Source organism: Camelus ferus, chromosome X, assembly GCF_009834535.1.
Source record: "Camelus ferus isolate YT-003-E chromosome X, BCGSAC_Cfer_1.0, whole genome shotgun sequence".
Lineage (NCBI taxonomy): Eukaryota > Metazoa > Chordata > Mammalia > Artiodactyla > Camelidae > Camelus > Camelus ferus.
In genome coordinates this window covers 57018494-57044728 of record NC_045732.1, presented here as the reverse complement: position 1 = coordinate 57044728, position 26235 = coordinate 57018494, and the positions used below count along the sequence as shown (strand labels likewise).

Sequence of the window (26235 nt, the reverse complement as noted above, 5' to 3'; positions counted from 1 at the left end):
TAAACTTTTAACCACCTTCTGCCAATTCCCCCTCCTTCCATCTCCCACCACTAGTAACCACAAATATGACTTCTTTTTCTATGAGTTTGTTTGTTTATTGAAGTATAAATAACCCACACCACTATGTTTGTTAGTTCCTGGTATACAACAGTTATTCAATATCTCTATACATTACAAAGTGATCACCATGAGAAGCCTAGTTACCGTTTGTTCACACAAATATATCACATTATTATTGACTGTATTTTCCACACTATACATCTCATCCCTGTGACTCATTTACTTTTTAACTAGAACTTTGTACCACTTAATCTCCCTCACTGATTTTACTCATCTCCTCCATCCTCCTTCCCTTTGTTTGTTCTCTGTATCTATAACTCTGTTTTTGTTTTGTTATGTTTGCTCATTTGTTTTGTTTTGTTTAGATTCCATATATAAGAGAAATCATATGGTATTTATCTTTCTCTGTCTGATTTATTACACATAGCATAATATCCTCTAGGTCCATCCATGTTGTTGCAAATGGCAAGATTTCGATTTTTATGGGTGAGTAATATTCCATTGTATACATATACAACATTTTTATTCACTCACTTATCTATCAATGGGCACTTAGGTTGCTTCCATATCTTGGCTATTGTCAATAATGCCACAATGAACATAGGGGTACATATATGTATTTTTGAAATCGTGTTTTTTTTCCAGAAAAATACCCAGAAGTGAAATTACTGTATTGTATGGTAGTTCTATTTTTAATTTCTTGAGGAACCCCCTTACTGTTTTCCATAGTATCTGCACCCATTGACATTTCGAACAACAGTGGACAAGGGTTCCCTTTTCTCCACATCCTCACCAACATTTGTTATTTGTGGTCTTTTTGATAATAGCCATTCTGACAGATGTGTGGTGATATCTCATTGTAGTTTTGATTTGCATTTCCTGATGATTAATGATGTTGAGCATCTTTTCATGTGTCTGTTGGCCATCTGTAGGTCTTCTTTGGAAAAATGTCTATTCAGGTCTTCTGCCCATTTTTAAAATGGGTTTGTTTTTTTTTTTTTTTTAAATGTTGAGTTGTATAGCTCTTCATGTATTTTGGATATTAACCACTTCTCAGATATATTATTTGCTCTTACAGAGACCATGCATTGTAAAAGCTTGTTAGCAATATTTGAGGAGCTCGTAATTTGAGCTTTGAAGAGTGTATTTCCTCAGGGTTTTCCAGAGAAACAGTATACACACACACATATGAGAAAGAGATTGGCTCGTGCAGTTATAGAGGATGAGAAATCCCACAATCTGCTGTCTGCAAGCTGGAGGCAAAGGAAAGCCAATGATGTAGGTGTAATTCATTCCAAGCCAAATCCAAAAGCCTGAACCAGAGGAGCCAATGAAGTGAATTCCAGTCTGAGGGCAGGAGAAAATGTGATGGGATGCCCTAGCACAGTGAGGCCAAAAAAAAAAAAAAAAAAAAAAAAAAAAAGTGTGAATTTCTCCTTCCATCACTTTTTCTTCTATTCAGACCCTCAGCAGATTAAATGATGCCCAACCACATTGTGAAGGGCTATTTACTGAGTCTACTGATTCAAACTCTAATCTCGTCTTGAAACACCTTCTCAGACACAGCCAGAAACACTGTTCAACCTGAGTACCCCTGGCCCATGTAAAATTAATCATCAAAAGGAGCCATTGAAAGGTTTTAAGTAAAGAGGTTTGTCATGATTATATTTTCCTTTTAAAAAGGTAACTCTTGTTTTGGAGAGTGAAAAATAAAATGTCAGAGAATAACTGTTGAATTTATTTCACTGGCGATGGTAGAACACTGGTCGAGAATAACAGCATAAAGAATTGTGAAAAGGGGGTGAATTTGAGAGGTGTTTTAGAAACAAAATTGGCACAGCCTACTGACTGATTGGCTGTGAGGAAGGAAATAAGTCAAGGATGATGTTTGTGCAACTAGTTATATCATAATGCAAATGATTTACATGGTAATCATTAGAGGACAAAAATCAAGTTTAGGAAGCAGCAAGGAGAGTTCAGTGAGTTTGAGGTGTCCTTGGGACAGCCAAGTCTTCTAGCAGTTTGTTATACACAACAGAAGCCCAGAAGAGAGTTTTGGGCTGGCGGTATCTAGCCCCATAGTAGGTGATCAACAGTTTTTTCATTGATTAAGTAAGTGAATTAAGGAGCAATGACACTGTGATAATAATAATAAAAGTCAATGTTGATTGAGCACTTTCCATCTGCCATGTGCAATTCTAGATGCTAAATATACAGAGTATTATCTCAGTAAACACTGATAAAAATATTTTGACATAGATACTATCCCCGTTTTACATATGTGGAAACAGACAGAGAAGGGTTAAAGATACAGACATAAATATATAGATATAAATCCAGTGTTCCTTGAGACTGAGGGAGATCACCCAGAGAAAGCATATAAAACAATCGTTCTCAAGTGGGAGAGACAAATCTCTCCTCCTTCTGCCTAGGAAATTTTGATACTCAGACCTGAGCTAGGGCAATATATATATATATTCAATATATATATTGAAAAAGCCTTCTCGCCTTAAGATTCTTCTGTTTTGGTCTTTGTCTCAGTCTCTCTCTCTCGCTCTCACACACACACACACACACACACACACACAAGCACAGATACAACACTCATCTCGAAATGAAACCCAGGGGAATTTTTTTTTAGAAAAAATAATAGGTCATTATACTTTCTTGAATATTCACTCAAGTTTCAATTTAAGATTTCAACTTCCATTTTCAAATAAATAAAAACACTGTGTCTTATAGCTAGGATGCAAGGTCTTGCTTATCCTTGTTGGAGTAATTGTTCTCCTCTATCTGGGGAAGTCACTCTCTACAGTTATAGCTATTTATCAGTCACCACCAGACAATTATTGTGGCTAGAATTCCAGAAATGGTGAATATAGGGTCATCTATGTGGCCTTCATGGATTATACCATTCTGGTTAACAGCTGATTCTAAAAATGATGGTTAAAGTTTCAAGGTCTTCATTCTTTAAATGTAATTCTTTAAGCAGGGTGGCTATAAACTGTGCAAACATCACATTTTCTTGAGGATGCTTCTGAATGCCAAGAATCGGGGTCAGCAAAGACAGCAACACCAAAGCAATTAAGGTCCACTCTGCAGGTTTGTGTATAATATTTCTATTTTTTAATCTGAAAGTTTGGACAAGATTTTTAACTTGTGTGTAAATATCACCTAATGTAATCTGAAGAGGCCCCAAAAGTCCAGGCAATACTTTACTCAATTTTTTAAGTATGATGCGTTTTCTAATCTGGTTCTGAGAACTTAAATCTATCAGTGGAAAGGTGGGCGCATGCTCTTCTGAGGGAACCCAGGGGAATATTATTATCTATGGTAAGTATTAGGAGGAGGGGAGACTGGAAATGAGACCAAGTTAGAGTTAATGGGGGTGGGGGGACTGATGCGTCAAAACCAGGAACAACAAAAGTCACTGATGCTAAAGAAAGGGTAAGTGGTGGTCAACAGTATGTGGAGAAATAGTATTAAGTCAAGGTCCGGCAAAATGACACTGAGCTAAATCCTTAAAAATCTGCCAGTGTGAAACACCAACAGATTATCAACTGCTCTCACCTCAGCTGCTTCCTGAAAAGTCAACCTACCGTCACTACTCTGGTCTTCCTTCCCCTCCCAGTCCTACTCTGCATCACCACACCCTGCTACCGAAATTAGTCTCCCTCTGGCCCTTATTAATTTGTCACTGCTTAAGCTGTCTCTCTCCTCTTTGTGCCTGGACCTTCTTGCTGGTGGGACCTGCCCCTACCTCAGGGAATCCACCTGGCTTTTCAAATACCTGAGTGAGTTATAAACATTTAAATTAATTTTGATGACTGGCTTTGGGGTGGTCTGTTTTACCTGCATGCACTTTAGAAAGGGGTGTGAGGGGTACATCCATGGCCATTGGGTGGTATCCTAACAAGTATCTCATACATCAGAGAGCACTCAAGTCAGATTAGACTGAGAAATCACCCATTGGCTTTAGCAACAAAGAGGTGTACAGTGACCTCGCTCATAACATAATTAAATATGCATCAACTTACATGTGTTCTATACCCACTGTTAGAGTTAAAATTATATACAGTATACCCTCATTTATCTGACATTATTAGGCAACGGAATGTTGTAGTAAATAAAATATTGTTGTCAACGATTCCCGTGAGTGATCTAGAAGAGTATCTGTCACAGACTAGACACTTAATAAATATTTCTGGAATAAATAAATGACCCACATAAGATCATCAATATTTATAGAAGTAGAAGATGAAAGTACATCTCCTATCAAAACCATACTGACTCGGTTTAATTCAATTAGTTTTCTTTCACCAGAATCAGACTCCCCCAGAAAGATCATACTATATAAGCAAGGATATTCAGCATTTAATTAGCATACCTGAGACATGCTGGTTAATGGAAAGTAATACATCCAGTGGTTTTTGATCCTATTACTTTTTGTTGTTGTTGGTTAGTGGGGGAGGGTTAAAGAAAAGGCCATAATTTATCATGCAAACTAAAGATTAAACACCGATTTCTGAAGGCACAGATATCTCTGCCCCAGTTATAAATAAGAACACGACCAATTTCCTGGATGAAAGTGTCTGAAGACATATTTTTAAACTTGGTTAATCTCCTTTCATATCCGTATCTTGGATTCTCTTTTAGGTAATGGCATTTTAGTAATTTGAATTTTCACAGCTATAGACACTCGTAGAGACAATAAAACAGTACTATTTGATGGAGAGCTGTGGTTGGTAAGGTGCTCTATAGCATAGTTTCCTCTGCTAAGGAGTGAAGGAGAATTGAGGACAGCAAACTAACAATTTTTGAGGACGGTCATGGAGCAAGGATGATTTCCATCACACACATACACACTCATAGACACAGATTTAACTCACAAAATTGAAACTAAAACTGTTGCCCTCTTGACACATCTTTCAACCAGCCAAAATGTGTAAGTCCACTCTACCTTACCTCCAGTCACACTATTTGATGCTGTAGAAAAATGGTAGTGTTAAATGCCACTAAAAGCTAGGGTATAACATCTAAATCTTTGTACAACTCTAATATATAGTAATATTTTCCTTATGAGTATTTCTGTGCTTAATTTCCTTTTAGAAACCCATTGATATTCTGAATCAAAACCACATTGACATTCTGAACTGAAAGCAATTTAATTACTTGCTTATTATCGAACTTTGTCTTTAACCCAAGGGGAAAATTAGAAAGGAAAGCAATAAAATGATGTGGCCTTCAAGTGACAAGTGAAGATGAAACATTAAAGATATAATTAAATCATGCTTTTTGGCATTCATACACCACTTGTGTAATTACTTATGTAAAGAGGTGTCATAACAATACACAGGAGCCTGGCTACCTGATTGTCTACTCTAGTAGGGAATTCAGTACAAAGCAAAAGCAGTCAAAGTTTATTCACCTCATAACCAAGACCCCAAGGACACCATGATAGCCAGGATCTAAGGTATTTTGCATTTACACAATTCTTTCTTAGCCCTTCAGAGGAAAGTCACTTCATGTGAATTCTTTGAGAGTCTCTTCTTAGTCTTGAGAAACTCTGTCTCAATCTTTTTTCAGGTTCTCTCCTGTAGAGGACACTTGCTTGCCTGGACAATTCCAATTATTTTATTCCAACCTCTGAGACCGTCATAGAAAAAATGATCACAGTTCAATAGTAGTACTGCTTATCTGATCTCGGGAAAATTCACGTTCAGTTGGCTTTGTACCTAAAAGAACACTGGGGTGCAGAAGTTGGGGCAGACATGGCCAGCTTAAAACAAAACTAGGAAACAGAATTTATTTTTGCCCACCCTCTTCCCTTTAGTGATTCTCTTACTCTATTTAGTATCCCTGCTGATTAAACTACACTCACTTTCCTTTAATATTTCTTAGCTTACCTTTTTCCTTCTGTGTCCTCATTCTGATGAACAGGATGTCTGGTTTCACTTTGGTGGCAATGTCACTTCCAAATTTTCTAGAATAATTCTGACTCTAATACTCTTCTGATCTCTGCTCTCTTAATTTATTTATATGATGAAAACTCAGTACTCATACTAGACCTAGAGATTTGCTACCCAAGCAAGTGATCTTTATGGAAAGATTTTAGCTTCTACAGCAGTCTGATAAGAGAGATATTTGGAAGCACATAGGCATGTCAGAACCTCTCACAACTCATAACACAGGCATTCATTCATTATCAATATAGGTAAGGTATGCTTGGAATTTAGTATTATGTTCAGTCATGTGAATTCATAGAACACACTCCTCAGGACAGCTGAGATACTAATCCAGGATTTCTTTTTCTTTTTCTTTTTTAAAATAATATCACTTTATTTTATTTTTATTTTATTATTTTTTGATGAGGGGGGAGGTAATTAGGCTTATTTATCTTCTTTAGTGGAGGTGCTAGGAATTGAACTAAACCCAGGACCTCGTGCACTACCACTGAGATGTACCCCCCACCCCAATCCAGGATTTCTGAATCATAATATAATACATTCATTAATAATAACATTAGATTATATTTCTATTTTGAAAACCACAGACCAGTGAACCTGATACCATTTCTTGGCAATACTGCTGAATATCTAGTTAAAGATATGCTCACTAATCACAGCAACTGATATAATTGAGCATTTATTACATACCAAGCACTTGACAAATACTATCTCACTTAATCTTCAAAACAACCTTATAGAGTAGGTTCTTATTATGTTCTCCACTGAAAACAATGAAATGGAGGTGCAAAGAGGTTAAGTAATTGTTATGGACTTAATGTTTTTATCCCCTCAAAATTCGTAGTTGAAACTCCACTGCCTAAGGAGTTGAGGCCTTTGGAAGGTAATTAAAATTAGGTTAAGATCATGAGGGCAGAGCCCTCATAAATGGAATCTGTGCCCTTATAAAAGCCATGAGAACTTATGTCCTCTCTCTGCTCCCTGTCATGTGAAGATACAAAAGAAGTGAACAGTCTGCAACTTGGAATCAGACCCTAACCAGAACCAGACTGTGTTTGCACCCTGGTCTCAGACTTCTAGCCTCCAGGACTGTGAGAAATAAATTGCTACTGTTTATAAGCCACCAGTTTACGATATTGTGTTATAGAAGCCTGAGATGACTAAGAAAGTAACTCTTCTAATATGAGACAGATGGTGGGCAATGGAATAGGAATTGAATCCAAATCCATCTGACCAGAGTCTGTGCATAGCCCCAACATGACACTGCTTCCATGATGGTGATTAGGATGAATTCACTAAGTACGTATCTCATAAGTACAAGTTCATTTCCTTATTAAATCACATAACTAGGTACAAAATAAATACATTTATATCTGGACTTCAGCAACACATATGACTGTTTCCTCTCATAATATTCCTGTAAAGAAAAAATATACTGGTTTACAAATGTTGGACAAGACAGGTAGGTTTGTAACTATTGAAACATTTCACCTAGAAGATCTAAAGGAGGTTGACTTTGGCCCTTTCCTCAAGAACACTGTAGAGAATTGTATGGAAACTATAAACAAGAAGTCATAAGTTGATGCCACACAGGCTAAATCTGACCCCCACATATTGTTTATTTGGCCTATGCAATATTATGAATATTTTGAATCTTTACTGGGCTTATTTCCCCTAACAAACTAATAGCCCTAGGTAATGCTTAATCTCACAATAGCTCAGGCTGGCTTGTTTCAGCCCACCTTATCAGAGTCATAAACCCCACCGCCCTTCACAGACCCTAAACCTCTTACCTCACCTACCACCAATCAGAGACTTGTGCACAAGCCGATCAGGCACCTTGCAACCCTACCTCATAAAAGACCCCAACAACCGGCCCTCAGTACTCATGCATGCCCCCCTCACCTCTGTGACCACTGTTGTCTATGACAGTGAACCCTAACAAGCTCCTTTCTATTCTTAATCTCTGGTCAATTATTTTACCAACCTGCACATCACCATGTCACAGGCAGCCCCCTTGTGGCACACAACACATCATACCATTGCTTTGCTGCCTCTGTAAGTTTTAGTATATTATGTTAATTTTTATTCATCTCTTTGTATTTTCTAATTTCCCTGCAACTTCTTTGACTCATTTCTTGTTTAAAAGTGTGCTATGTGATTTCCACATATTTGTGAGTATTCCAGTTTTTCTTCTGCTAATAATTTCAGTTTCATTCAATTGTGATCAGAAATACTACTTTGCATGATTTCAATCTATTAAAAGTCATTAGGACTTGTTTTCTACTGTAATACTGTAATACGTAGTCTATCCTGGAGAATGTCCTACATGTACTGGAGAAGAATGTGCATTCAGCTGCTGTTGCCTAGAGTGTTTTAAAGATGTCTGCGAGGTCTAGTTGGTTTATAGTGTTGTTCAAGCCCTCTTTTCCTTATTGATCTTCTGTCTGGTTGTATATATATTATTGAAAGTGGTGTATTGATGTCCCTGACTACCATTTAAGAACTATTTCCCTTCAATTTTGTCAATTTTTGTTTCCTATATTTTTGGAGAGCTCTCATTAGATGCGTATATGTTTACAAGTTCAATATCATCTTGATGGATTGTCGTTTTTATCAATATGTAATTTCCTACTTTTCTCTTGTAGTATTTTTTACCTAAAATCTGTTTTTATAATAATATAGTCATCCTAGGTCTCCTCTCTTTCTATTTGCATAGAATATTTTTCTCCATCATTTCACTTTTAATCTCTTTTTGTCCTTGTAATTAAAATAACAAATGCTCTTATAGACAGCATACAAATGGATCATGTTTATCTATTATGCCAATTTCTTCCCTTTACTTGGAAAGTTGAATCTATTTACAATTAAATACTTACTGATAATGAATGACTTACTTCTGCCACTTTACTATTTTTGTTCCTCAGTTCCTCTATTAGTGCTTTTTTTTTAGTATTTAGCTAATTTTTTTGTACTGTACTACTTTGATTCATTTCTTTTTTTCTTTCTGTACATGTTTAGTTGCTTTCTTAAAGATTACCTTGAAGATTATAATTAACATCAAACTTATAACAACCCAATTTGAATAATACCAATTTGGTTTCAATAATATACCTGCTCTGCTCCTAAAAAACCGTGACCCCATTTGTATTGCCACAGATTATTTATTTATACATTATGTGCTCATTAACATAGATTTATATAATTATTGTTTTATCCATTTTTTATTTAAATCATAAGAGAAAGAAGAGGAATTACAAACCAAAATAATACTGGCTTTATATTTATTTATTTACTTGCATTCTTTATCGTATAGCTTCAGGTTACTATACTGTCCAGCCTGAAGGAGTCCCTTTACCATTTTTTATAAGGCAGATCTACTGACAAAGACACTTTCCTTTGTTTATGAATTTATTAACTAAACTTCTGAGAAGTATAGTTAACTGATATATTTAGATTGGGCTACTTAGTCAGTCACTTACAGTGAATTTCTTATTTTTATTCAAAATAGAATTCTTTATTCAGTAGATCAGTATGGACTTACATTCCAGCTGAGACAGGAGGGAAGAGGGCAGGGCACAGTCATTCAAGGAATGACACAGTATTTAACACCAAAATGGTGGAAGATTCAACTCCCAGTAGGCCTTGAGGCTCAAGATGGCAGGAGATTTGACTTCTAATAGACCTTGAGTTTCATTATATGCTCATTGTAATATACTAGCATAGTGAATAACATGCCCATGGGCGCTATGACAGTTTTAAGATTAGCCACAAAAGGTCAAAGTAGGCAATGGCCCAATTTCTGGGAATCCCAGCCCCTTCCCCAGGGTAGTTGGAATGGTCTTCCCACTTATTAGCATATGAAACTACCAAGCCCATAAAAACTGGCAACACTATGCCTTATGGCCGCCTCTTTCACTCCCTCATCTTCAGAGATGGCCTGCACTCTGTCTATGGAGTGTGTATCTATTTTTACTTTAACCTGAGCACTCACCCCCACACCTCGTGGCCTTTCTCTCACCTTCTGAAACAGCCTGCACTCTATGTAGTATGTATCTCTCTAAATAAGTCTACGTTTACTCAACTATGGCTCACTCTTGAATTCTTTCCTTCATGAAGCAAAGGACCCACACCTGGTGGGGCACATCCCAGGGGCTCAACCGAGACCTGGGACATGGCCCTCGTCACACCCCACATTCATTTTTCCTATATCACAGCCATGATAAAGTAACAGGACCAGGTTTACCCTTTCGCCTTAAACAACTAGAAAACAGGACAGCATATATTAAACAATGGTTTTCAAACATTGAAAATTAGACATCACAAAAGAATCATTCCTGAGAGAACAGAAAGGAATGAGGTGAGTCATTATTGCCTCAGCTTACTGTGCAGAGAGAACTCCCAATGTACAGTGCAAGAGGGGGAACTCACATAAAGACCAATGGTATAACTCCACTGAGGAGTCAAAATCCAGCTTTCAGTGAATCCAGGGTGGTTAAAACTCATTGCAGAATACCCAAGAAGAGCAGGTGACACATAAAGAACACTCCAGGAATCTGTAGAAGCATATCTTAGAGTTTGTCTGGGGCTGATTCACAAACGATTAGAGGAAGGTACCTAAAGACTAGGAAATAATCATTGCAAAAGAGTCGGTTGAAAAATTCCTGGAGCCAACACAGAACTTGTTTGTAATAGTTTGTATTCTATCCAGAGAGAATTGGGTGGGGAGCTCTTAATATTCAGGACTTCACATAAGTCTCAAAAAAAATGTATGAATCTTGGTAGTGGGCTAACTTAAACCTAGAATAAAGGCTGCTCTGAATCTGCCATAACTAAACTTAAGATCAAAGTTTGAAAGGATCAAACTGATTACAAGTAACTTAACTGGATCATATGGTAAGTCTATTTTTAGTTTTTTGAGGAATCTCCATCCTGTTTTCCATAATGGCTGCACCAAACTACATTCCCACCAACAGTATAGGAGGGTTCCTTTTTCTCCACTCCCTCTCCAGCATTTATCATTTGTGGACTTTTGAATGCTGGCCATTCTCACTGGTGTGAGGTGATACCTCATTACCATATGATCCAGCAATCCCATACCTGGGCGTATATCTTGAAGGAATTCTAATTTGAAAAGATACATGCACCCCAATGTTCATAGCAGCACTACATACAATAGCCAAGACATGGAAATAACTTAAATGTCCATCAACAGATGACTTTATAAAGAAGTTGCAGTATATTTATACAATGGAATACACTGAGCCATGAAAAAGAATAAAACAATGCCATTTGCAGCAACAGGGATGGACCTAGAGATCATCATTCTAAGTGAAGTAAGCCAGAAAGAGAAAGAAAAATACCATATGATATCACTCATATGTGGAATCTAAAAGAAAAAAGAAAAAAAGGACACTATGGACTCATCTACAAAACAGAAACAGACTCGCAGACATAGTAAATAATTTAATGGTTACTGGGGGAAAGGGGGTGGGAAAGGATAAATTTGGGAGTTTTAGATTTGTAAATGTTAGCCACTATATATAAAAATAGATTTTTTAAAAGTTTCTTCTGTATAGCACAGGAAGCTATATTCAATATCTTGTAATAAGCTTTAATGAAAACGAATATATGTATGTATATGCATGACTGGGACATTGTGCTGTACACCAGAAATTGGCGCATTGTAACTGACTGTACTTCAATTAAAAAAAAGTAACTTAATTGCATCCCAGAACAAAACTAAATATTTAAAGAAATATACTGAAATTCAGCACACATTATTGTAAAATTTAAGATGTCAGGTTGCAAACAAAAATTATCAGGCATACAAAGAAGCAGGAATAATGATCTAGTACCAGGAGAAAATTCTATCAGTGGAAACACTGAGAAATGACATAGATGATGGAATTAGCAGACAAGGATATTAAAAGAACTACTATAAATATATTTCATATTTTTAAAATGATATAGAAAAATTTTAACATATAGAAGAGCTAAATGGTAAATATAAAAAAGACCTAAGTAAAACCTCTGGAAGTGAAATTTAGTAACTGAAATGAAAATATATCCAATAACAATAAAAGATGATACACCTTAGAAAAATATATTAATAAAATTATAACAAGAGAAACTATCCAAAATAAAACATAGAGAAAAGAAAAAAACAAAGCAAAAAAATGAACATAGCATAAGTGACTTGTGGACTGACATAATTGTCTATTTAGAAAATCCTAAAGGATTTCCAAATAGACTATCAGAATTAATAAGTGAATTTAGCAAGTAAATAGGATGCAAAGTCAATATACAAAAATCAATTGCATTTATAAATACTATCAACAAACAACTGGAAATGAAATAAACTAACATTTACAAAAGGATCAAAAGTACAAAGTACTTAGGAATAATTTTAACAAAACATGTATAAGAACCTGCATACTAAAAACCAAAAAACATTGCTCCAAGTACTAAAGCAGATTTTTAAAAATGGAGATGTATTCCAAGTTCATGGATTGAAGACTCAATATTTTTCAAATGTCCCTATACCTAAATTGATCCAGATATTCAAAATAATCCCAATCAAAATTCCATTAGGCATTTTTATAGAAATAGATGATCTGATTTTAAAATTTATATGGAAGTGCAAATGACTTAGAAAAAATAATTTTGTCAAAGAAGAAAAAAGCCAGATAATTTACATTACTTATTCTCAAGGCTAACTATAAAACCAAAATAAACAAGACAGTGCTATTGGCATAAAGACAGATATATAGATCAAAAGAACAGAATAAACTATTATAATTAGAATTTAATTTTATATTTTCTTTCCATGTATATAAACAAAGAAAACTTTTTGTTTATTCACCTCATTTTTGAGGTAAAAAGGTCCACAATTTATATTTAGCCACCCTTATTTGAAATTACATGCCTATATGCTCCCTACAATATATCCACAAAAATTATGCGTAATCCTTTTTAGTTGTTTGTAAAGCATTACTCTTTGATTTCATTATTTTTTCTTATTACAAAATAATGCATGGATATATGTTCCTTGTAAAATATTTTAAAAATACATATTTGTCACAAGCAAAGTATAACAATCTTCCTTATCACCACCCTCCAATCCTATTCTCACTTCCAAAGGAAACCACTGTCAGTAATTTATGAGTATCCTCACAGTTCCTTTTTCATGCATTTTTCTTTTGTTTCAGTTTGGATTAAGTTTGGTTGTATATAATAGATATAGTGGCTTAAACATAATTGAAGTTTATTTCTCTATTCTGTAAATTAAATCCTGTGGTATATTTTTCAGAGTATTTCGGGCAGTTGAACAATCCCAAGGAACTCAGGATCTTTCTCCTCCACCATTCAACCACTGTTTCCATTCTCAAGGTCACCTCATGTGCTGTGATAGAAGTTGGTTACCTACTTAATTACATGTACATTATAAGTTAAAGGAAAAATGGTGGGAAAAGAAAAGAAAAGAATCTTTCCCAATTATCTATTTTTCTTTCAGGAAAGCTCCTGAGTGTTCCTTCCAAAGATTCTGCTCACATATTTTGTTGTATCAGAATTTTATTTTATGGCCACTTACTGGCTGCAGACAAAGCCAAAAAACATCTTTTAGCTGGACAGATCATCACCCTTAACATTAAATGTGTATGTAAATTTATGCACCATGCAAGGTTTGTACAAGTAGAGTTGCTGAGTTAAATGAAATATTTATTTTTAGTTTTCACATATATAGATATATAGATAGCAAAATTGCCCTTCAAAGAGGTTGTACAACTTAAATTTCCAATAACGTTGTATAAAAATGCCTGTTCTCTCATTCCCTCACAGAGTAATTTTATTTGAATCTTTCTTTTGTTTTCTGCCTCTGCCAATGTGATAAGTGAAAATGTATCTTGCTAGTGTTTTAATATATATTATGAGTGCACTCTAAGCCCTTCCTATTACTTTTTCTGTGATCTGCCTGTTCACATAGTTCTTTTCTATCATACCAAATATATTTCTAAAGACATTTCAAAGAGAGTGGTAGATTAAGAGTCTGGTAAACTACTTCTTTTTGCAAATTCAGTTGAGAACAAATCAAATCCAGAGAGACACAAGTTTTATTGGATACATTACATATAGCTGTACACTCTAACTCTCCCTTTCTACCCCCCCTATATCTTCCTCCATTCACTTTGTTCAAGGGTATCTTCCAGACAGTTTGACCTAGACACTGTTATGCTTTGATAATCAAGCAGCTATAAATATACAAGTACTGAAGACTCCCTCAGGTGACTAAAGGGAAAGCAGAGCATGGATCTTGTTTCTATTGATCTAACTCAGGACTCAAAAATCCAAGTATCTATAGGGGTCGAAAAGATAATAAATTGTCATAAAGAGGGAAGGATGGAGAATATGGCAAATTAGAGACTACAATTAAGCCACTACTTAACTCTAATTCTTGCCATGAAAAAATATAGACCCATTTTGCCAGATCTTCTATTTTTCATGAGAATCCAGAAATCAAGATTTTAATGTAACATCTCTCTTTTTTAATGTCTCTATTTTTGCAAAATACTAGATTAACTAGACAAACACATCCATTGGCAAAATCTAGTCCACAAGCTAAGATTTTCCAGTCTCTAAACTATCCCTGGTATGTACTTTAATGATTTTTATCTACATGGAAATTTAATGCTTATGTGGTTATGTTAATAATAATAATTCATTGTTGAAACAGAACATTTGCAATTTCCCAGGCACTGTGCTAGGTACTTAGCATACTTTATCTCATTTAATATTCCCAACAAAACCTTTGAGGTAAGTATTATTATTCATATTTTACAGATGAGTGAAGTAAGGCCTAGGTAGGTCAAATGACTTGTTACGAGCAGAATTACTATTTATACCCCTAGCTGTCTGAAATCAAAGTTTGTGCTCTTAAACACTTATCATGTATGTTTTACAGTGAGATTTATTTTATGTATTATATGATAACTCTGACCCTTAAAGTTGCAATAAGTATTATAATGTCTAAGGACATGGAAGACATTAAATATAGGAGGTAAAATACAGAGACAAAATTACCCTATTTTGAAACATAATTTTGGCATAATTTTTATGTCCTTTATCTTCTTGGAGTAAGTGTACAAAACTCTTAAAAATGGTCTGAGAATTTAAAACATAATGAATGTAAACCACTTAACATCATGACTAAATCATAGTAACTGCTCAATAAAGTATCATTATGTATATTTTTACAACCTAGATTTATATTTTTGCTATGTCCATTTTTGAAAGACTAATTTCACAATTTCCTCTATAGATAAAATGGCTTTACTAAACATGAAAGAAATTGTCTAAGGATCAAATAAATGTTAATAGCAGTCATTTATGTTATTTGCCATAACAACTGCTATTTTGGCAATTCTCTTCCATTTATAAATAAAATTTGTGATAATCAGTATAGAAAAATAAGAAACAAAAAACAAGACTATAAAAACTGTCAGATGCTTGTACTACTTTAAAAAAAAAAAGGGATTGAACCCTTTAATACCAAACAACTTTTTTTCCTTCTCTTTGTTATCTAAATTTAGCAAATTCCCTGACAATTGTTGCAGAATTCATTAGGATTAGCAGAAAAACAAAGACCTGTTTATGGACTGATTCCAAAGCTTTCTAATCTAAAGGAATCACATTTCATTGGCTCATATAGATAAGATTTATTTTTTGATAAAAGATTTCACTTTGTCTAAACTAACTCAAAAATCTTCCAGAGCTGTGTATTTACCATGATTGATGATGGTAAGAGGAAAAGCATCTTTCCATTTGATCTCACTAACAATGTCAGAACATTCATGAGTTTGGCCTTCTGTTGTAGTTTACCTAAACTATCCATTAAGTGGTTGTTTTTTTTTTCCATCTTCCTAAAATCCACATTGCTACAGTTAAGATTTATGTTTCTCTAAGGTCTCAGAGATTCAAAATATTCATTGCATCATTTTCTTTTCTGAAAAATATTGCCATCAAAATAACTCGTATTTAATAAAATACAATTGTAGACTCACAGAGTATTTTGCAATCGGGTATGAAACTGAAGTATTTTCATATTTAGAAGGAAAACACCAAACTCTAAACATTGATAGTAAGTTTCTCTGAAAGTGGATTATGTACAATTCTTCGTATTCAAAATCCAAATGGGGATCAAGATGGTGGAGTAAGAAGACATGGAGCTCGCCCCATCCCCAAAAACACATTAAAAACACATCTACATGTGCAAAAAGTCTCATTGGAAACAAACTGGAGACTGACAGAAGGACTCCTGTACAATCGAGGTTGAAAGAAAGATGCACACATAATCAGGAAGGGAGGTAAGAAAAGCAATCAGATGGAGAAATGTGCCCCAGGGAAGGGACTCAGAAGAAAAGGGAGGACATACAGGTGGACGTCTACCCTGGGGGGTGAGCAATTCAAGCCACAGACTGGGCACCTCAGTCCTGGGGTCCTACTCAGAGAAGAAAAGCCCCCTCGGCTGGTTGGAGGACCAATGTAGCAAATACAAGGGCTGTGGGGGGCCTGAACTCTACTTAGGAGGAGTGCATGCATTAGCTAACACCTGAGGAGGGCTTAGGGAGGTCTGCCTTAGTGGCTGCTAGGCTTTCCACAACTGTCTCGCTGTGTGCCCCTGCCTAAGTCAAGTGAACACTCTGGAATCACTCACTCACTCTATATCACCACGTGACACTGGATCTGCTGTGATCATAACTAGAAAAATGACTTGACTGTGGGACTCAGAGGCAACCTGGTCCTGGGGCAAAGCCTGATGGGGTGGTGATGGCCATTGTTGGTACTTACTCAGCAGTGCCTTAGAAGCCCCCCAAATCTCTGACAGCAGTTGCTACACCACAGTTCACCCTCAAATACATGTTGAGAGCCCACGTGGGCCCTGACTTCCCTGCCCAGCAGTTCCACAACAGGGTGGGAATATCAGCGGCTGAGGGCAATGATCAGCTGTGAGGGAAAAAGAGGGCGTGCACCTGCGGCTGCATCTGAGCGGAGCAGCAGGCCCCTGCACAGTGTATTAGGCCTTTGTTTGGGCATGAGTACAACTTATTTCAACACACTCTCCCCCGGGGCAAGGGTCCCAGTGTGAGGAGAGGGAAAAACATACACCCAAAGGGAACAGAACAAGCTTGGGAACCACCCTCAGGGGTTCCGCTCCAGTAATTTGGGATTAGACTCTATTGCCAATAGGGCAGTGACAGCCACTGGGCAGAGGGCAAGTCTTGCCTCATACCTGGGGCCAGCTGTAGCCATTTCTTCTCCAGCCCTAACTTATACCAAGGTGATAGCTTCCAGCACACTGTGAGGAGATGCAATGTGTCTGTGTCAAATCAAGCTCGCACCAAAGGCACGGGGCACAAGTGCTCTGTATAGGGAACTCACAATAAGAACACCCCTTCAAGACTGCAGTTAGTAACTGTCCCACCTAAATTCATAGAGTCAAAGAAAGTTGAGCAAAATGAAAAGGTAGAGGAACCACTCTCAACTGAAAGAGAAAGAGAAAAAGGCCTCTGAAAAAATCAATAATAAAACCAAAATGAACAGTTTACAAAATAAAGAATTCAAAACACTGGTAATAAAAATATTAACTGAATTAGGGGAAAATGGATATAAACAATGAACACTTTAACAAGGAACTAGAAAATATAAAAATGGCCAAAAAAAAAAAATGGCCCAATCAGAAATGAAGAATTAAATGGCTGAAGTAAAAAGCAGACTAGAGGGAATGAAAAGCAGACTAAGTGATAGGCATGAGTGATCTGGAAGATAGAATAATCAAAATCACCCAATCAGAACAGCTAAAGAAAGACAATTCTTAAAAAAATGAAAGCAATTTAAGAGACCACTGAGATAACTTTAAGTGTACCAACATTCACATTATAGGGGTCCCACAATGAGAAAAGAGAGAGAAGGGGATTGAAAATGTATTTGAAGAAATTAAGGCTGAAAACTTCCCACACCTGAAAAAGGAAATAAATATCCAAGCACAGGAAGCACAGAGGGTCCCAAACAAGATGAACCCAAACAAACTCACACCAAGACATATCAAAATTAAAATGGCAAAAGTTAAAGGTAAAGAGAGAATTCTAAAGGCAACAAGGGAAAAAGAAACAGTTATATACAAGGGAATTCCCCTAAGGCTATGAGCTGATTTTTCTGCAGAAACTTTGCAGGCCAGAAGGGAGTGACATGATCTATTCAAAGTGCAGAAAGGGAAAAGCCTAGGAAGCTCTACCCAGCGAGATCAACATTTAGAATAAAAGGAGAGAGAAAGAACTTCTCAGGCAAGCGAAAACTAAAGGAGTTCATCAATACTAAATATACCCTAGTAAGAAGCATTAAAGTCTTCTTTAAGTAGGAGCGAAGAAAGAAGATATAGGAAAGGGAAAATCCCATTAGGAAAGTCAAACATATAAGAAGGATTGAGTATCAACCACTTAAATAAGCCAATACACAGATTAAAAAGCAAAAAAAAAAAAAAAAAAAAAGTAAAAGCAATAATAACTACAGTAAAGTTAAGGGATAAACATGATGATGCAAAATATGATATCAAAAACACAAGATGTAGAGGAGGAGGGGATTAAAATATGTAGATCATTTAGAATGTGTTTGATTTAAATGACTATCAGTTTAAAACAAGTAGACATAGTTATATGACTACTTGTATGAAACCCATGGTGACCACAAATTGAAAACCTATAATAGATACACAAAAACTAGAAAGTAACACAGGCGTATTACTAAATAAAATCATCACATCACAAGGGAAGAAAGAAAAAGAACAAATGAAGAGAGAAGAACTACAAAAACGATCTGAAAAGAAGTAACAAAATGGCAATAATTACTTACCTATAAATAATTATTTTCAATGTCAATGGACTAAGTACTCTGGTCAAAAGACATAGGGTGGCTGACTGGATTTAAAAAAAGAAAGACCCTTTGATATGCTGCCTACAAAAGACTCACTTCAGAGCTAAAGATACTCACAGACTGAAAGTGAGGGTATGGAAAAAGATACTTCATGCAAATGGAAATGACAAGGAAAAGGAGTAGCAATACTCATATCAGACAAAACAGACAGTAAAACAAAGGCTATAACAAAAGACAAAGAAGGGCATTACAGGATAAAGGGATCAATACACAAACAGGATATTACACTCATTAACAAATGTGATCCAGGTACAGGATGACCTAAATATATAAAGCAAATACTAAAAGACATAAAAGGAGAAACTGACACTAATACAATAATACTAGGGGACTTTAACACCCCTCTTACATGAATAGACATATCCAGACGGAAAATCAGTAAGGTAACAGTGCTCTTAAATGATACAACAGACCATTTGGACTTAAAAGATAACTACAAGACATTCCATCCAAAAAAGCAGAATGTACATTCTTTTCAAGTGCACATTGAACATTCTCCAGGATAGATCACATACAAGGCCACCAAAAAAGTCTCAACAAATTTAAGAGGATGAATTCAATCAAGCATTTTCCCCAATCACAACAGTATGAAACTAGAAACCAATTACAGAAAAAAAAAAAATGGGAAAAGAACAAACATGTGGAGACTAAACACCATGCTACAAAAAGCCAATGGGTCATTAAAGAAAACGAGGAAATCTGAAAATACCTCAAAACAAATGAAAATGGAAACACAACACTTCAAAATCTATCAGAAGCAGCTAAAGGAGTTACAGGCCTTCCCCAAGAAACAAGAAAAATCTCTTTTCAGATTTTTTTTGTATATGGTGTTATAATTTCATTCTTTTAGACCTAAATGTTAGACTGGACCATAGAATTTCAGAGGAAAACATAGACAGAACACTCAGTCATAAAAAAGAATAAAATTCTGTCATTTGCAGCAACATGGATGGACCTAGAGAATATTAGAATTATGAAATAAGTCAGACAGAGAAAAAAAGTACTGTAAGATGTCACTTATAAGTAGAATTAAAAAATAATACAAACTAGGTATATAACAAATCAGAAACAGACTCACAGATATAGAAAACAAACTAGTGCTTACCAGTGGAGAGAGGGAAGAGGGGAGAGACGCATTAGAGGTATGGGATTAACAGATAGAAACTTGTATGTATAAAATAGATAAGCAACAAGGGTATACTGTATAGCACAGGGAATTATAGCCATTATCTTGTAATAACTTTTAATGAGCCATAATCTGTAAAAATGCTGAATCTGTATGCTGTATACCTAAATCTAATACTGTAAATAAAATATACTTCAATAAAAAATAGACTCCTGAATATACTAAATACTTCAAATGATACTGTTCCTTTTTCACAATGAAATATTATAATATATTGTGAATCTTTGCATTATTGTCTTAGCACTTTTTAAGGGACTAATAACAAAAAAGTGCTTAACTTATGCGCAAGTAGAGGAAGTTATCATAGACTTAGAAAATATAGGCAGAATACCCTTTGACATAAATTTTAGCCATATTTTTTTGGATGTGTCTCCTAAAGCAAAGGAAATAAAAGCAAAGGATTTTGGAAAATCAGATAATCATTTTTTTATTCATGAAAGTTAAACTTGTAACACCATAATATATACTTAAGGTTACATCAAATATGAAAAATAACTTCTATGGAATTCAGTTATAGTTATGATTCCATTCCTATTACTGACCATCCATCCACTAATCCAGTCATCAACCACCTTCTTCATACTAAACACTTTGTTAGACACTGAGCACACAAATAGAGATATTAATATAACACAGGTTTTCTTCCAATAAGATCACAGTCTAGTATGGAGACATATAAAATCATATGCTCTATAGTTTATAGGCACAGCAGAGTCTTGAAATTTGAAGGTTTTCCCATGGCATTTAGAGGAGTCATCAGCAGTCAATTCAGAGGCATAAAAAGGGAATTTGACTTGTTCAAAAACTTGGGTTCTAAATGGCTAGAGCTTCAGGTGCAATGGGAGAAAAAGGCCAGATCTTGGAAAGCACCACACATCACACAAAGGAGTTTGATATTTATGTTATGGGCAATGTGTTTTAAGCAGAGGAAAGATTCACATTCTAGAAGAGACACTGGTAAAATTTAAATTCAAGACAATCAGCTTTTTATCTGGGGAAAATTATTTGATCTTTTTATTCTGTTTCCTCAGGAGTAAAGTGGAAATAATAATAAAAGCTAATCATTATTAACTGTTAATTATGTTCCAGGTACTACAGGCCTTTGTATGAATAATACCTAACTCATAGAGTCTATTGAAAACATATAAATACAGTATGCAGCATACTGATTGGCACCAAGTAGGACCCTGATAATGGTTATCCCACTACGACACCCACTTAAAGGCTTGCATTTCCAATTTTTCTTGGCAAGACAATAGAAAATGATACAACCTCAAGTCATTTCAAACTTTTTCTTGCACGTAGTTGAATAAAGTTGGCAACTAGGACACTCAATTTAATAAAAGATGCAGCTGGAAATTTGAATGTTTCCCAGAAAAATCTCCTAGCATGATAATGAGAATAGCAGAAAAGTTGAGGCTTGAAAATAATCACGAGTCAAGTGTCACATCTTTGGAAATAGCCACTAGCCTGGGGTCAATCAAAAAGTTCTCTGCATGAGGAGAAAAGTATGCTGATTCTATTCATTTTATTGCCTGTTCACTTCTCAGTAATCCTAGGGGGTCGCTGATCATTTTTTGCCACTCAGCCAACGGAGTTCTAATACTTATAATAAGCTTTGGCATTGAATACAGCTTCTGAGTTCCTGAAAGCATATAATTTAACACTTTAGTAAAATAATCCCTGACAATTATTAGATTTCATTTTCCTATCACTGCCTCCTAAAGATCATGAAAACTAGGTCCATCAGGAAAGATTTTTCAGCTTCCCCTTATAAGAAAAGCAATTTAGGTAGCCTAGAGCAAGCTAATCTTCCTTCAGAAATAAGTACCTGGGTGGGCTATGGGGGAGTTTCATTGTATTCAACATGAAGAAAGTAGGTAAAAATTCAATACGTGTAAAACTCAATTATGTGGTCAAAAATATGTTTTCCTTTTGGACAATAAGTGCAAAAATCTATCACCTACACAATCAACTCAAACAGCTAACAATCTGCCTCCCATGCTCCCTTGAGCCTGAAAATAACAATGTGAATATATTTTGAGTTTCTTAAGCTTAGCCTTTATTTATACTAACAAATCAACACATAGCCTCTTAACTTTCCTTTTTTTTTAAATTGAGGTATAGTTGATTTACAATGTTGTGTTAGTTTCTGGTGTACAGCATAGTGATCCAGTTATACATACATATTTTTTCATATTCTTTTTCATTAGACGTTATTACAAGATATTGAATGCAGTTCCCTGTTCTATACAGCACGACTTTGGTGTTTATCTATTTTATAGATAGTATTTTGTATCTGCTAATCCCAAACTCCTAATTAATCTCTCCCTCCACCTCCCCCTGGGTAACCATAAGTTTGTTTTCTATGTTTATGAGTCTCTTTCTGTTATTTACAACATCCAAGACATGGAAGCAACCTAAGTGTCCATTGACAAATGAATGGATGAAGAAGATGTATATATATGTGTGTGTAATGGAACATTACTCAGCCTTAAAACAGAATGAAATAATGCCATTTGCAGTAACATGGATAGACCTAGAAATTATCATACTAAGTGAAGTAAGTCCAACAGAGAAAGACAAATATCATATGATTACCACTTTCATGTGGAATCTAAAAAAAAAATACAAAATTGACTTTACTTTTAAAAAATGCCTTACTTTAAGGGATTTAAAATCAGTCCTGGAGCTGAAATGTCTGCATCTTTCTCTTCATCACTTCCACTAGGCATGTGGAAGATAGAAACCAATTGATTTTTTCATTTTTTTCGGATTTTAGGTTATTACCTAATAGGTAATTGGAGGATGTTAGTTACAGTGAGGGAGAGCAAAAGTTGTAATAGGATCCCTCCCCTAGGATCAAGGCAGAATGCCTGTATCTTTTTGAAAAATACCCCTGGAAGTTGCTGAGGGAACTTACGAAGTGTGAACATAGTTGCCAAAAGACTATGGTGTGATTGTCATAAAGATACTAAAACAGATAGAAAAAGAATAAATGTATGTGTGTGAGCTTTAGCTAAGGTCAATACTTTATCCAGATTCCCTTACTTTCACCTTAATGCACTTTTTTGATTCCAACATCCCATCAAGGATATTAGATTACATTTAATCACCTTGTATTTTTAAGCTCATTGTGGTTGTGACGTATCAGACTTTCCTTCTTGTTGATGACTTTGACACTTGTGAGGAGTACTGGCCAAGTATTTCATAGAATTTCCCACAACTAGGTTATGTTTAATGTTTGTTGTAGCTGTAGACACCAGACGTTTCAAAGTCCTTTAGTATTCCCATTTTTTTCTCCCATGTTGCTTTGGGCTTTCCCTAATAACTCCTTTTGAATTAGAGTCTGCTTTGCCGCCTTTTCGGCTGTAATCTACTGTTATTATATTGGAGGCTTTTGAGTGTGGTTATATGATGTCAGAGAGAGAAGCATTCTACAATATTCCAAGTCTCAGTCTTTAGTCTTTTAGTCTCAGGGCTACGATTTTCACAAATATTTTTGCCCCTCCCTCTGTGGTATTACTTTTTTTCCCCTCTACCTCCTACTCCATTCCTTGGCTGCAACAGTCACAATCTATTTTCTTGAAACCTGTTCTCTGTTAACTATGCTATTTTTTCTCCCTTAGATGAGCCAGAAAAGATGGAGGAGGCTAGAATGGGGGTGGGGATTCCATTCTCCCAGATGAGTAAAGGCTTCAAAATTGTTCTCTGGCATATTCTTTGCCCTTGAGAGTAGCTCTTTTTTTAATGCAGAAGGCTCTGGGTGTGTTTCACAATGGTCAATCTTCCCTCCCCCTGCGAAGGCCATGAGGATATCTATCTCAGATTCTAACTGTGAGAATCCCGTGGTATTCCTGGGGGAAAATCTCAGGAAAGTATAGATCCCCTTTTAGACTGTAGCTCCCAGGATTTTCTCAATCTCATTCAGCCTCCAGCCATTATGAAAATTACCATTTAAGTATTCCTAACAGTTTGTGTTTCCAGCGGCTTCTGTTCCAGGTAAGCAGATCTGATGTGTGTCTCCCTGGATTCACCTTTCTCTTCCAGTGTTGGATAGTGATTTGCCCTGTGACCTCAATTCTCTACTAGGTCCAAGAAAAGTAGTTGATTCGCAGTTGGCCCAACTTTGGGTTGAAAGAATGTGACAATGTCTTATCTGTTTACATACTGGTACTGAGATGCAAAAGCTCCTCCATCCAAAAGGTCATGTCGCAAAGAATGAGGCTATCTAGTATTCTAGTACAGGTATGGGATTTCATGGAATTCGAAAATCCCAAAAGGGTCTCTATTTACTCAGAAGAGGTAAAAATTCCACCAGGCTTAACATGCTTGCAATATCAAGTTCCCTGGAGGTGTTTATTCTTATATTATTCCCTTTCCATTTCCAAGGTTATTTGGGTGGGTGGGAGAGAGCTCTGGAACCATGACAGAGCCCTTGAAGCTTTAGATACCAATCACTATTCCTTGTCTTCAATAATAACATAATGTAACAATACAGCTCTCCTCATAATAATTCTATTCCTTCGTCTTTATCAGTCCAGAAAATGGTACTAACTACCTCCAACACATTTCTCAGTATTTACCATGAGGCTGGTTGAATAGAAGGTCAAATGCTCAAACATCCTCGATTTCTTAAGAGTAGTCTTTCAAAGAGTACATTAGGCCTATTTATACAATGCAGAGTTAATATTTCTATATTGGATCTGAATTTCTAAAGATTCAAACTAGTATACCTAGCTATGTAGCTAGCTAGCTCTCTACCTACATCTATCTACAGATGAACTAGTACATATCGACTGTATATGTTAGTCTATAATTAACCTAACTTTGGGAAACAATTTTATTTTAGTTTTTAAAGTATCGGTCATTGTCTAGACTGAGTAATGATCATTTATGTGTGTGTGTGTATGTGTTTGTGTGTGTGTGTGTGTGTGCGTGCATGCACACGTGCATGTGTGTGTGTTGTCCATTGGAATTTATGATTTGGGCAGTGTGGTTCCAGAAATTTTTATTTTTATTAAGGATTCCCTAGATAATTCTTATAGCAAGGATTCTTACAACAAGTTTGGGAAATTCTGAGCTAAGTAATTCCTACAAACAAATCAAATTGACCGTAGAAGTATAGTATCTAAAAGAACTCAAAGAGGAAAAGAGAAAGAAAATATACTTAGAAAACTTACTAATATTTATCATTCATCAGTCATCTCTTACTCTCCCTCTGACTATCTTGCATCCCTAAGAACATGCCCTTCTCCTGCATGAGGCATTGGGCTTTGTCCAGAAAGAGGACTCTCTGCCTGGGTCAACCTTCTATTTTCATGTAATATAAGGCTCTAGAGTGTGTTTGTCTGTATATTTGTGTGTCTGTATCTGTATTGGTCTTGGTTGGAAGATAGACAGATATGGTCCATCCTGTGTGAAGGGAACAACCTAGAAGTATATATGTGTGGATGGGAAGGGCTATGTGGGAACTCTGTATTTTCTGCTCAATTCTGTTGTGAACCTGAAACTGCTCTAAAAGAATAAAGTCTATTAAAAAAAAACATATATTAGGTACACATACAATCTAAATAAAAGAACACCGGGCAGAATAAACTCACCTAGAGAAATTGTTAGAAATACAGCTCACTGATCCCTATCCCCAGAGATTCTGATGAATTAGGTATTAATAATAAACCGCTGTGTGGTTTATTTTGGTCTCTAACTTCCATTCATTCAGGGCTGACTTTCCCTCTAGTTGTGTCAACCCAGATCAACTCCCTTCCCTTGAAGTCTTCTCAGGTTAAGACTTCTTTCTGGGTGGGAGATGGCAGCTGTAATTGAAAGAGAAGCTTAAACACCCAGGGCAAAAACTGCTCTCTTCAGTCTACTGTAGAATTAGGATTGGGGCAAGCATAACAAAGTTCAAGTCAGTCAGATTCTAGATCTTTCAGAATCATGATAAAAATGTGTATCTAACAGGAGAAAGATACTTAAGGTACTCTTGCCTGGTTTGCAATTCTGAAGTTTGGTGACCTGTAACTGTATGAACTT

General features: G+C 35.8%; 1 long non-coding RNA gene across 1 annotated transcript; it reads right to left on the bottom strand.

Annotated features, from left to right (window-relative positions):
• Positions 1-242: 242 nt before the first annotated feature.
• LOC116661863 lies at positions 243-26235 on the bottom strand. The gene is made up of 4 exons (XR_004317841.1): positions 26225-26235; positions 23375-23381; positions 8523-8532; positions 243-334 (listed from the first exon to the last, which is right to left on the bottom strand). It is a non-coding gene; the product is annotated as an uncharacterized LOC116661863 (long non-coding RNA).